General features: G+C 48.3%; 1 long non-coding RNA gene across 1 annotated transcript; it reads right to left on the bottom strand.

Annotated features, from left to right (window-relative positions):
• Positions 1 to 7,199: 7,199 nt before the first annotated feature.
• Positions 7,200 to 12,505, bottom strand: LOC118612910. The gene is made up of 3 exons (XR_004955254.1): positions 12,396 to 12,505; positions 9,737 to 11,717; positions 7,200 to 8,110 (listed from the first exon to the last, which is right to left on the bottom strand). It is a non-coding gene; the product is annotated as an uncharacterized LOC118612910 (long non-coding RNA).
• Between the last annotated feature and the right edge of the window lie 124 nt (positions 12,506 to 12,629).

Raw genomic sequence — 12,629 nt, 5'->3', positions numbered from 1 at the left:
CTACTGCGGCCTATGCGGAAACACTCCGACTCCAGTCTCCGTGGTTGGAACTGGACCCTTGTCCACCAGCCAAGGTCTACTGACCAGAGAAAGTTGATCGAAGGGTAGCTCATTCTCGGCAGTCTGAAATCTGTGACTTCGATCAGCGTAAAAAGATAAGCCATGTCAATCAGATTCCCTTCTGGAATCCGAAATCGGGAAACCAAAATGGGAGATCTGGCTGTACACACGGGCACCAAAAGACTTGCCTCAGGTGCTACCTTGGGCCAAGGTAGGACCAGGAGAGTTCAGGTCAGTCCAAAGCCTCGTGTGAGCCAAAGTCGCGAGGAAACTGAAAGGATGAGTAGAGAGAGTCAGCAGAGGAGCCACGAGCGCTCAGTGTAAGTGACCGCAGCGTAAGAACAAGACCACGCTACCGAAATGGAAGGCAGAGCGGCCAGTCCCTAAGACCACCTTAGAACTTGACGTCTCACCGGCTCCAGTCAAAATCTATGTGCAACTCTGCGCAAATCTATGTACATTCTAAAACTATGGCCACCCCTTAACCTTCTTTTCCTGGCAATTGTTTGAACACTGATCCTTGCAGCCTGAGAATCCAACTGAAACAGATTAAACCAGGCAAGAAGAGAGGGAAGAGGAATTCGACGGCGGTACAAAGACTGAATTTCTCATGGATGGCTCAGGGAAAAGACAGAAAGGGATTTTTTTTTTAATAGGAAGTAAATGTGACTGGAACACCTTAATTTTTTAAATGAGCCAAATTGGAATTTGGCGAGCGAATGAATGAGGGAACGAATGATGTAAGTCAAGAGCAGAAAGCACACAACTTTGGATAAAGGGATCAAGACTTTAGACTTGACATCGTAGGCGCTAGGAACCCTTGGTAGTTTGGAGAAGGAAGGAGACACCATCAATATGGTATTTGAAAAATGACGAAGGTCCCGGAGACATCTCACTTCCCAGCCCCGAAGCGCGTTTGTCCCATTTCCTCCGCGGCGGATTGTACGTGCGCGAGCGACACATGGCTGAGAGAACCCGAACGCCACCTGGGCTCGGGAAGGAAAACTAGCAATCAGGGTAGTCTGAGGGAGGAGGCTTCCGCCCAGTCTAGAAGCTGGAAGGACAGTCACAACTACAGATCAGTGAATGTCACCTCCCTGTACAACCCCAGGCGTGATCAGCTCTACAGGGCCCTCTGTGAACTTCCAGGTAGAACCCAGATGTCACAGGTAGAACCCGGATGTCAGCTAATCGTCCTCCCAACCAGGCATCTGCAGCGGGTGTCAGTTTCACACCGTGTCGGCGTGGATCCAGGTCTCAGCGGCTCTTTCCACGGCCCCTCAAAACGTTCTCATAACACGCGTGAACAGTCGAGTGTCCTGACGGTTTCCTGAGGGAATCGACATTGCACAACCCGCAGCAAACAAGTAAACAAGAAACAACCCACGAGACACGCATGTTCTGGACATCCACCAGGGGTTTCCTCTTCAGCCGAGTCACCTGGGTCCCCTTCGTCCCCCCCACGTTTCCCCTGCTCCGTTCTGCGGAGTAATTCTGTTCCGCCCTAGCCGCCATCCCAGCGTGCATGCCCAAACCCTAAACACAGCTTAGATAAATAAGCTGTGTCCCACGTAGGTCAGCGGACCCACCCTCCTCGAGTTGACTCTCACGGTTATAAATAAAGCATTTTGTTGTTGCAACACGGAGCAGTAAGCACACGGATTAGGGTCCTTCGGCGTGGCACCAGCTGTGTTTCCTCGGCCCTGCCACTTGGCTCTCTAGGCTCGTGTTTCTTACCCTTGAATATGAGGCCCAGGTGGGTCCATCCTCGTGGACCCCCTCTGCCGCCCAGCCCTCAGACTGGACTCTGCGTATGAGTATAGCGGAAGGACAGCAGAGGGTGAAGATGCCAGCTGTATAAACCCGGGCCTTGGGGCAGTGGGGAGCCTGGGGATGGGAGGCGCGGAAAGGGTGAGGGAGGATGGGGTCGGGAGGACAAGGCCCTGATGGCAGGGAGAGAAGGAGCCGTGGGACCGCCCCCTCCAGCAGGCGTGATGCAGCCCGAATGCAGAGTGGGAGGAGAATGGCTTTGTCTCCACCGCCGCCCACGCTCTGACTGCATTAAGGCTCACCCTGGGCCCACGATGACTTTTTGATGAAGTGGATGCAGCATCCTGCAGAGGCCAACAGCATCCTGCAGGGAAGAAAAGAGCTCAGCAGAAAGCACACCCAGCTCTCCAGCACGCCCTTCTCTCGCCCTGTTTTCTCCTTAAAGCGTGTTTTCTGGATGCCGTTTTTATTCCAAGCTATCTATAGCTGTTCAGTAAGCAGGAAGGGGGGAAATCCTGCAGCCCGGTGGCCAGTTTCTGTGGGTACACCTGTGGGTGTCTGCTGTACTGGGCAAGAACAGAACAAAGTCGCTTTTATCTCCAGCTTTCCAAAAGCCTTTGTGTGCTTTAGAAGCTGGTTATTACTGCATTATTAGAGCCGGGGCCAAGGCGTGGATACGCTAGAGCCGTCCCAGGCAGCTTCAGCGAGTTCAGACTTCTCATGCTGTGCGTGACCTGACCTGACTCCTGGTTTGCCATCCACGCATCCCGTGCAGGGGCAGCAGGAGGGAGAGACCAGGCCCTTATGGAAGGTGCCCTGGGCCTCTCACCAAACTGGTCTGTTCAGTTCCCAGGAATCGCTCGGAGCATGATGCATTTTGGCAAGATTGTGTTTCTTAAAGCACCAGCCGCAGAGCATGGGCGAAAACTGTTGCATAAGAACGTGACTGAAACCAGATTTCCACAGGTTTCAGCAGGCAGGTTACAGCGGAGTGCTGGAGGGAAGGAGTGTTCACGGTCGTGTGCATCCTGGGCGCCGGGGACTGGGGCTCGGGGTGTACCCTGCGACACGGGGTGGGGACAGTGTGAGGCTGACTTTGCCGAGCACAGGTTCAGGCACAGGTTTGTTCCAGATTGTCACAACACCTGGGAGAGTCGCCATCTTTCCCAGCCCCTGCTCTCACAGAGGAGGAGAGGACCATCCAAGGGGCAAGGTGGTGAGACTTGTCCAAGGTCATTCCCGTCAGGCGGCGTCCCCCAGGTGTAGCCGTCACCCGGATGCGAGCTGAGCATGTGTGGCATCCGTGCTGCAGGTCCGGAGGCACAGGTGCCCTTTGAATGGCAATGCCATCGTGCTTGGGCAAGTGAGTCCCAGGAGGGCACAGACTGTATCTTCATTGGCTCGTGTGTGGCACGCAGCAAGGCTCGGGCACGGTTAGAAGCTCATGCTTCTGGACAAACACTGAAAAGAAAAAAATAAAAGAGATCAACGTCACATCCGCCAAGCGGCTCCGCTGCTCTGATTCTCACGTAAATGTGGAGAAACGGCTCAGCGGGAGAGGCCGCAGCAGGACAGGACGGTGGGCAGGTGCTCCACGAAGCGCATGGTATCGGGCTCGGGCTCAGGCTCACTTCTTAAGCTATACGCAGCAAGCGGGTGACGTGCCCGGTCTGCACGGCCCTGTGTGAAGCCGTCCAGCCTGCCTTCGGCTGCCTGTCCCACATCTGGACGCGGTCCCCTTGCCAGCTCTATCCACATGCCTCTTCCTCTGGGAAGCCTTCCCCGGCAGTTACCTTCTTCCCCACACACCCCACCCCGGGAGTGAGGTCCGTCGCCCACACATCCTGGGTGCACCCTGTGGGGGCTCTCAGTACGTTGCGAAATGATGCATTTAGAGGCCCGTCGTCCCCGTAGATCTGCCCCGTCCAGGATGACAGGGAGCGGCCACACGTGGCCGAGCACTTGAACAGCGTCTCGTCCGCAGGCAGACGTGTGGTAAATGTAAGGGACGCACCAGACGAGAGACTGTGTGAGAAAATAATGTAAAACCCCTCAGTTTTTACGTTGATTACATGTCGGAATGATAACATTCTCGATAGATTGGGTTAGCTGATATCTGATTAGAATTTCGCCTGTTTTCTTTTTACCTGTTCAATGTGGCTACTAGAAAATTTTAAATTACGTGTGTGATTTGCATTATATCGGACAGTGCTGCTTTGACTGTAAGACTATGTAAGGGACTGTAAGACGCAAAAGTGACCGTGTCTTATTCGTCTTTATACAGCGCCCCTCCCCCCATACCTAATACACACATTCGGGTGCTAAGAAGTAGCAATGCAGGCGTCATCTCATATTGTCACTGTCTCTACCTACCCGTCTCCACCAGGATGCTTTGTGGGTCCTGGACACAGAGACTGTGCCCGCCACCTCCCCTCACAGCACTTGGCAAGAGGCAGATGCAGAAGACGTGTTAAAGCATGCATCTTAAGGATTTAAATGTAAAGGAAGGATTTTATCTACTTGGGGACCACAGATGTGACATAGAAATATAGAGATGGGGAAAGAGTGGAGTCGCAGCAGCATGATGTGTGGTTCCAGACGGGACAGGGGGAGCAAGCCGAGGAGCAGCTCGCACAGGTGGAGGGGCAGCGGTGCGTCCCCATGGCTACCCAGGGGTCTGTAAGAAAAGGGACAGACTTCTTAAAACATCAGTAATCAGGAAAACCACGGTGGGCTGTGCAAATAAACACAGGACCAAAGACATTGCATGTAGAGACTAACGTTCATGACGATACCGATTAAGAGCTTGGTTGGTCCTCTTAGGTTTTTAATCAATGTGATGTTTATTTCAATCTTTAAAAGTCTCTGTTATTTCTGAACATAGAAATAGAACTGGCTAATCGTAAGAAGAAAAGACCCAAAACTTCACAATTATGTAGAAATGTTGAAGTGAAAAGTCAATGTTCTCTGTGACCTCCAAACAGTAACTCAAAAACCACTAATACGAGGTCGGTGTTGTTCTAGACTTTTCCATCATACAGATGGGTAATTTGGTTTGCTTTTTTTTTTATTACATAAATTAGATTATATTCTAAGTATTGCACAACTTTTTAAACACACAGGTATTACCAACATTTTTCGTGTCAGCGTACGCAGATCTATCTCATTCTTTTCAGCTGCAGCAGAGTGTTCCACTTATTTAAATAACCCCCTAATTAGTGGACATCAGCAATAGGGACACTTCTTTGCGCTTGCAAAAAGGTTGCAGCAAACATCCTCAGACACGTCTTGGCAACTTTTGTGTTTCCATAGGAACAAAAGTAATCGCCTTTATGTCCTAGTGAAGACAGTGGAGCTAATCAGAATAGGGCCTCTCATATTAAAAAAAGAAAGAAAGAAAGAAAGAGATCGGGCGGGTAGGGAGGAAGGGGGTGATGATAATAACAACGGTGAGTGTTTAGGTTTGATTCGAGGATTTGTGTAACAATGAAGGAAAAGTCCATTCAGCAAGCATCTCATCTTCCAGCTCTATAATTCCAAAACAGTTACTTTTACGTTTACTCTAAATTAGATTTCATCTACAAGCCCAACTTTGGACCCACCTGTGTGACGTTCAAGAACATCATCATACCTATATCCCAGAAGGACATGCAGTTGGAGACCTCTTTGGGTCTGGCATTCACGGGGTCGGGGTCCACTTTTTCCTATGGAAGGACTTCCGGGTTCTTTAGTTACACAGGTAACCATGGTTTGAAATTCAAAACAACAGTACGTCTTTCATAATTCTCCTGAGAGAGAAAAAGCCCGACAGTAAACAATGCGCTAGGTCTCTCCCCCCCTGCCAGTTCCATCTGGATGCCCTCCTAGCTTCGCCTTCAGCTAGCAGTGTAGACAAGGGCACGCATCTCTCTCTACCTGTGAAATGGTGCTGCCTGCTTCAATCATTATTGTCGAGATAATATATGTAAAGCACACAAACAAGGCACATGTTCCAATAATGGCAACTAGTATTATTTTCAACTGAAACTACTAGGAATAAACGCCAAGCAAAAGGGATAAAGGTTAAGAGGCAGTAAGGAAGAAATCCAAGGTAGATTTGTAGTCAATCCGGACATTTTTATTGCAGCACCTTTGATCAGTGGTTTTCTGTGGCGCCGAGAAATAAGGTCAATTAAGGGCACACGCTCTGCCAAGTTCTGTGTGAGGAATTCTGCACGCGCCATCCCGCTTAATTCTGACAACGGATGTGCGAGGTATGTCATCTTTTCCTGTTTTATAGCTGGGAAAGCTCATCTATGTTGAATGTTTAAGTGGCTTTCTCAGATTTATCAGTCTCGGAAATGGATACACCGGTGTTAAAACTCAGATCAGTTTGTCCCAAACCAGGTTCCAGGCTGCCGTCCACCGCGCCAGGCGGCCTCAGAAGCCTTTACATTTCCTCATTTCCCACTCTGATCATGCCGGCAGATCCTCTCGCATTGTTCGGTTCTCTCCCGTATCACTCAGGACTCTCTCAGCTGCAAACTGGCTTAAGCACATCAGGGGACCAATTGGCTCATACACGTGAAACGTCTAAAGATGGACTCAGACTTCAGGCATGGCTGCGCGCAGGGGCTCAGGCTCCGTGAACTCCGCTGTCTGTCAGGGTTCTGGGCCTGGCTTTGCTTTCGAAGGGCTGAACTAGAGACCACAACTTCACCATGAAGCCACTGAAGCTTAAGGTTCCAGGGCCCTCGTTTGCATCAGCCCTTCCGAGGCCTGGGAGGAGCCTTGCCAGTATGCTCACGTGGTCACGCGTTTTTGTAAAATCTGCAAACGTAAGGCATTTTTATTGCAGTTGAATAAGAATGCTGCTGTTTTTATCCAGATTCCCACTCGATGGCCTGTGTCTTCAGGTGGGGCGACAGGGCGACACGGGGGAGGCCCCAAGCATTCCCGGAATGGGCTAAGGGGAGGAGGAGTAAAGGACAGGTTTAGTTTGGGTTTACGAGGATATATTTGTGTGGGTCACAGTCAATTCCAGATATGGTTTTGTTAACCGCCAGCCACCCCAGAGCAGAAGTGGCTTTCTGGAACATGCTTATCACTCACCATCTCGGTTCTCAGATACAGGGCCTGGGGTCATGTGGAAGTGTAAGCATGTCCTTCAGCTCCCCCACCAGCTGTATGAGAGGAGTGGAGGACAAATAAAGTTTGAAATGTACTGAGCCAGAGACAATATATGGAAAAGTCTTCCAAACATCAAATGTGAAAAGTTATTAAGTGGATAATTCAGTTATCACAACACCCAACAGATTGGAAATCCTCTCTTATCGGGAAGATGCCCGATGTTGTAATATATACAATTACAAAAAAAAATCAACCTCCTTTTGTTGTTATTTTTAATGGAAATTGCGAGACATAGGATTTATGAGAATTTTCACATTTGTAGGGTATATACTCCAAGCAGAACAAAAGCAAATCCGTTTGTAACAGTTTATACATGACAGGAATAAGAGCTGTTTTCTCAAATTCGAATACAATCATACAAATTTATGTGACATTATCAATAACAAGTCAAGAAGCTAAAATAATTTTTTTAAGTATCAATAATAAAAAAATTTTGATCAGCCATTCTAGAGGCTTCAGGAAGGAGGGAAATATTATTAAATTATTTTTCTCTTCTCCCATTAGGCTATATCACAAAACTTAACAAGTGAACAGGTAATGAAAGAGTTTGTAACCAAAAGATATTTTTATAACTAAAGGATTTTAAAGACATGCAGGTAATAAAAGGCAGTAATAAGATTAATAATAAGGCAGTTCATAAAAATATTTTGTTCTTTTTCTGGATGTGTGAAATTTGTGGTATCTGTCAACCTAAAAATTTTAATTTGTAATAAAGTAATAAAATTGCAAGTTTTCTCAATTTACATAAATATATTTGTCATAATTTTTTGAGTCATAATGTTGATTATTTTTTCTTACAGAGGATCCCTCAAATCGAAAAAGCTTCAAGCCTGCTCTAAAACCTGGATCCGTGGCTGGTCGAGGCAGAAAGCGAAGCTCGTTTCTGTTTTCTTCATAGCTGGTGGGTCTGTGTATCTGTGTAAGATTCCTCTCAAAGAAAACAGGAGTTTTCCAGCTCCTGTGGAACTGGAAAATTAGCCTTTAACCAGCCCAACGAAGAAGGCAGCGTGGAATGACAACGGACGCTAGATTTGGGTCCAATTTTTGTCTTTCCAGCGGGTTGAGAGAGCTCAGACGACTTCCTTATCGTTTAGGTAGTCAGTCTTGTCGTCTGTAAAATGAGAACTTTGGGTTAGGTGAGCTAAAAGTTCCTTTCCAGTGCTGTTTCTGATTTTGGCAGTTAAGTGTTGCTAAGTCAAGGCACTCCACGGCTTGCAGTGGAGAACACAGAAGAAGGGCTCGTGAATTTTTAATGTGCAAGTGACTGCTTCTAAGTGTGTGAAACCTGATCGCTCCCGTAAGTAGGTTAAACATATCACTCATGTATTATTTGCATTGTTCAATTATTGAATGCATCTTTTTCTCATAACAGGGCAAAGGTAAGCTTTTGCCCTACCCTTTTTATGTAGAGTAATCACAAATTCTGCAAAAGTGGAACCTGAGGCAGTTAAGCTTTACCGTTAAAAGCATACCACCACACCCGTTTCTGTGTACTTCCTAACTTTTTCGCGCTATTCTTATCAACGGGATCCCCTTTTATCTCCACCAGATTCTTAAAGGGCACACCAACCAGGGATAATTATTGCCATTTAACCGATGTGGAAACTGAGATGGAAAAAGGCTAAATCACTTTTCATTTCGGTTGACTAGAGACAAAAACAACTAGAATATAGGTCCGGCAGGGCCCCTCCGCCTACGAAGGTCCATGTATGGAAGTAAAAGTCAGGTGAGAGGTGGACACTCTGGTTACCTGGCATTGATTGGCCTTTCCTCGGTACTTTACTTCTACCACATTCCTATTCACTAAGAGTTTCACATTTTTAAAAATGCTTTTCAGGTTCATTTTTTTTAAGCTATAACCACCAAATTATCAATGAGGCCCGTCCGTACTACACTATTTGAAGCCATTGAGCCCATCTTCAGGCTGCCTGTTCTACCTCTGAATGTGGTCAGAGATGCATCATGGTCCCCCTCTTCCCATGATGCATTTGGCTACCTCCATTCATGTGCTGCTTCCTCCAGGAAGCCTTCCCTGACCACTACCGTCTCCCTGACACACATCTCGTCTCAAGAGCGAGGTCCATTGTCAAGCATGAGTGACAGAGAAATACCCACGTAAGGTGAAGACAATAATATTTATCCATTCTTCGGGACAGATCTGGAATTCCTTTTCAATGTTAGAGGAAAGACTATGGAAAGAAGCCAGTCCCTGAAGATAAGTGAAACATTGTCCTGAACCTCCTGCCAGCCCCAGTGCACAGCTAACTATTCTGGCCGAGCTACTAGCAACATGAGATAGCTCAGGGCCTGGGGAACAAGATAGCACATGCGGGCACGGGTTGGCTGCCTGGCACTGGCTCCTTCTCACTGACCTCTTCTCCACTGGGTGCTTGAGATTAGGTGCTTCATTCGGGTGCAGTTAAACAGGCCACATGAAGAGGACACAGGCATTTCCTGCAGCGGCGCACCTCAGCGTGTGTGCACCTGCCGACTCAGGGGCCTCTGTTCAAGTGTCGATGCCCGGTAGCCCGGTCACAGCGCCCACACAGCCAATGCCACCTCTCTGCTCTACCCTGTCATTGAACAGACAGCTCCCGCCGAAGGGCAGGCCTGCTCAGGCGAGGGCAGTGACACTCTGGGAGCTCAGGCGGGAGGGTAGGACAGCCCACACGTGTCTGTGCCAGAATACACACACACACACACTCTCACTCACTCACTCATTCTTACTTTTTCTTACATGTAAGTGGTACAGAACTCGGCTCTGGGCCCACGCCGATTAGTCTGCAGCCTCCTCTTGTTAAGACTCGCTTTCCGGTGGGGTCCGTCCAGCCTACTTGTTCAGTCACTGTCCTCCATGACGGCATCAGGCACTGGAGACACTCGGAGTCACCGAGGCAATCAGAATTTCAGCCCCAGTTAACACAAATAAAATCCAGACGTAAAGTGAGAATTGCAATATCTAATTCTGGCTTTCCAGAGTTTTTAATGGAGAAAACACAGCTTGGTTTTTATTAGCTGCCCAAGTACTGCCTTGTAAGGTCTCTTCCTACCTAACATTTAATATCTCTGGTAAAACATTTTTTTTTAGGGTTCCCTGTGCACCTATGCCGTTTCCTGGCCTTCACCGATGATGATCTACAATTACCAGAAAGGGAGAAAGAGATGGAGTGGGGAAAGATAACACATTCTCAATGAACACCATTAGAATGCTAAGGTCTGTATAATGAATGTCTTTTATACCTCCCTACGACCATCAGAGGTCAGAATTAGAATCCCCGTCTTTCAGATAAGTAAACTGAGGTTCCTAAAGTTTATGCAGTCACCCAAGCTCACACAGGGAGAGGATTCTGGCCTGATCCACCCCTAAGACCCATCTCCAATGCCCAAATCTGCCAGCCATGTTAATGACAGCTAACAGTTTGTCAACTCTAGGGACTCTTTGGCCCTCAGCAAATGAAATCCACCTGCGTTTGCAAGTCGCCTGCATGTTCGCAAGTCTGTCATTCCACCTCAGGAAGGCAGACCCATAAAATGCTCTACGTAGTAAAACTGCTGTTCAAGGCTAATCTAGGGAAGAGCCAAAAAAATCGGCCATTTTTTCCCTGTTTCACAATTTTAATGAACCTTGGTCAGTGTTCCAGCTGCAGCATAGAGAATCTGTGAATTAACTCAAAGCAAAAACTTGCCCTTCCCCTTAATTGTGAGGTGATCTTAGTTCTGTCACTCAACTTGGGGGTGCCCCACTTTCCTGATCTATAAAATGGGCACGACTCGTTATGCTGAAGGTGTTATGAGTCCACATACACGAAAGCTCTCTTTGAAACTATTATTCAGGTTTCTCGGTTTCCTCTAAAAAATAGAACCAAGGTGTGAAATGGACACAATTAAATAACGACAGCTGATGTTCATTGGCTATGTGCTGTGTGCAGGCGATGTGCTAAGTGCCTTAGAGCTGTCATTTCGTTTAATTCTTCCAACCCTAGGAGACGAGTTCTAGTATCGCCCCCATTTTACAGATGGGAAAAATACAGCGCAGAAAAGTAAGAACACTTCCGGGTCACATAGGTGAAAAGCGGGAGAGTCGGGTGGGATTCTAACCCGGATGGTTTCCTTCCATGCTACAAGCCACGGTGCTATACTGCCTCCCACGTGTAAGCATGATAAAATGGCACTCAAGGGACTAAACAATTAGGTTGATTATCAGAGGACAAACGTTTGACCTCCATGCTCCTGCCAGAAGATCCTAGTCCAAACATGTACCTGGCTGCATTGGCGTCTCGGAAGGCAGCCTCGTTAGTCCCTGGCACCTGGCACCTACCCACAATGTCTCCGTTCACGCCGGTTCCCGGCCAGGCTCTCCCTGTTTCTTCCCATCAGTCACCGTCACCCCCCGGCCTTTCTCCCAGCGGATTCTCAGTGCCCTGCGGCATCTGTCACGCTGTTCGTCCAGCCTGACTGTCCCGAGAAGCCTTCTCGGACCCCAGGATTGGGCCGCCTGTCTGCCTTCGCCGGCCCCTCGCCTGCCCGAGCCTCCTGCTGTCCTGGCAGGACCTCACCCGCGGACCCCTTTCCTCTGTGTCTGTCTCCCTGTCACGTGAACCTCGAGGGCTGCCCCGCATGTCAGCCATCTTCGGGTCTTCACGCCACCCGGCCCACATTCGAATGCGTCCGCCGCACGTCTTCGGAAATTGCTCGACTGTGGTGACTCGTGTTTGATACTGGAACAAATAGAGGACATTATAGTGGGGGAGGGGGGAAATGGTGAACTCCACGTAAAGCCTGTAGTTAGGTTAATGGTATTGGGCCCACTTTAATTGCCTAGTTTCGATAAAGGTAGCGTGGTTATGGTCATGAAGATGTCAGCCGTAGAGGAAGCTGGGTAAAGGTTACATGGGGACCCTCTGTAGCATCTTTGCAACTCTCCAGTAAATCTAAAGTGATCTCAAGATAAAAAAAAGTTTAAAACTCAATTATTAGGTGGCTTTGCAGCGTAGTGTTTAAGCCCACCCATTTGGCGTCAGACAGACCTAAGTTAAAACCCTAGCTGAAACATTTACTATATTTACTGTGTAATCTCAGACGAACCAAAGTCATAGAGTCTCTCTGAACCTCACTATTAAATGGCCTGGCACAGTGGAACCACTCAGTAAATGGTAGCTGGTTTTGCTGCAGTAAATGCTGTATTCATAATGACAAAGTGTTATTCCTGTAACAGTATGTTGAGGATATGGCCTAAACTTCCCTCTTCAAACTTAACTTCAACTGCATACCCCCAGCATCCCAACACACCCTGTACTTAAGCTAAACCCGCTCCTGCACTCAACAAATGGCTCGGAAGTTTCTAGCCCCTGCTCGGGCACCGAGGATGCAGCAATGAACGAAACACGAAAACTTACGTGCCAGTGGAGACAGGTGGTCAGAAGATAGGTAAAGCTGACAGTGGACCAGTTCCCACAGCGAATCCCCCACCTGGCAGCGTCGGCAGCACCTGGGAACTTGTCAGAAATGCACATCCTCGGTGCAGCCGACCTGGGGCGAGTGAGCAGAGGGGGAGAGAGCAGCAGGAGAGGAAGGAATGGTCATGGGGCCCATGTGCAGGGTCTTGTAAGCCACTGCAGAATTTCAAATTT

This window comes from Rousettus aegyptiacus, unplaced genomic scaffold (assembly GCF_014176215.1).
Source record: "Rousettus aegyptiacus isolate mRouAeg1 unplaced genomic scaffold, mRouAeg1.p scaffold_m13_p_17, whole genome shotgun sequence".
Taxonomy (NCBI): domain Eukaryota; kingdom Metazoa; phylum Chordata; class Mammalia; order Chiroptera; family Pteropodidae; genus Rousettus; species Rousettus aegyptiacus.
The sequence above is the reverse complement of the archived record's forward strand: the minus strand, read 5'-3'. Positions and strand labels throughout refer to the sequence as shown.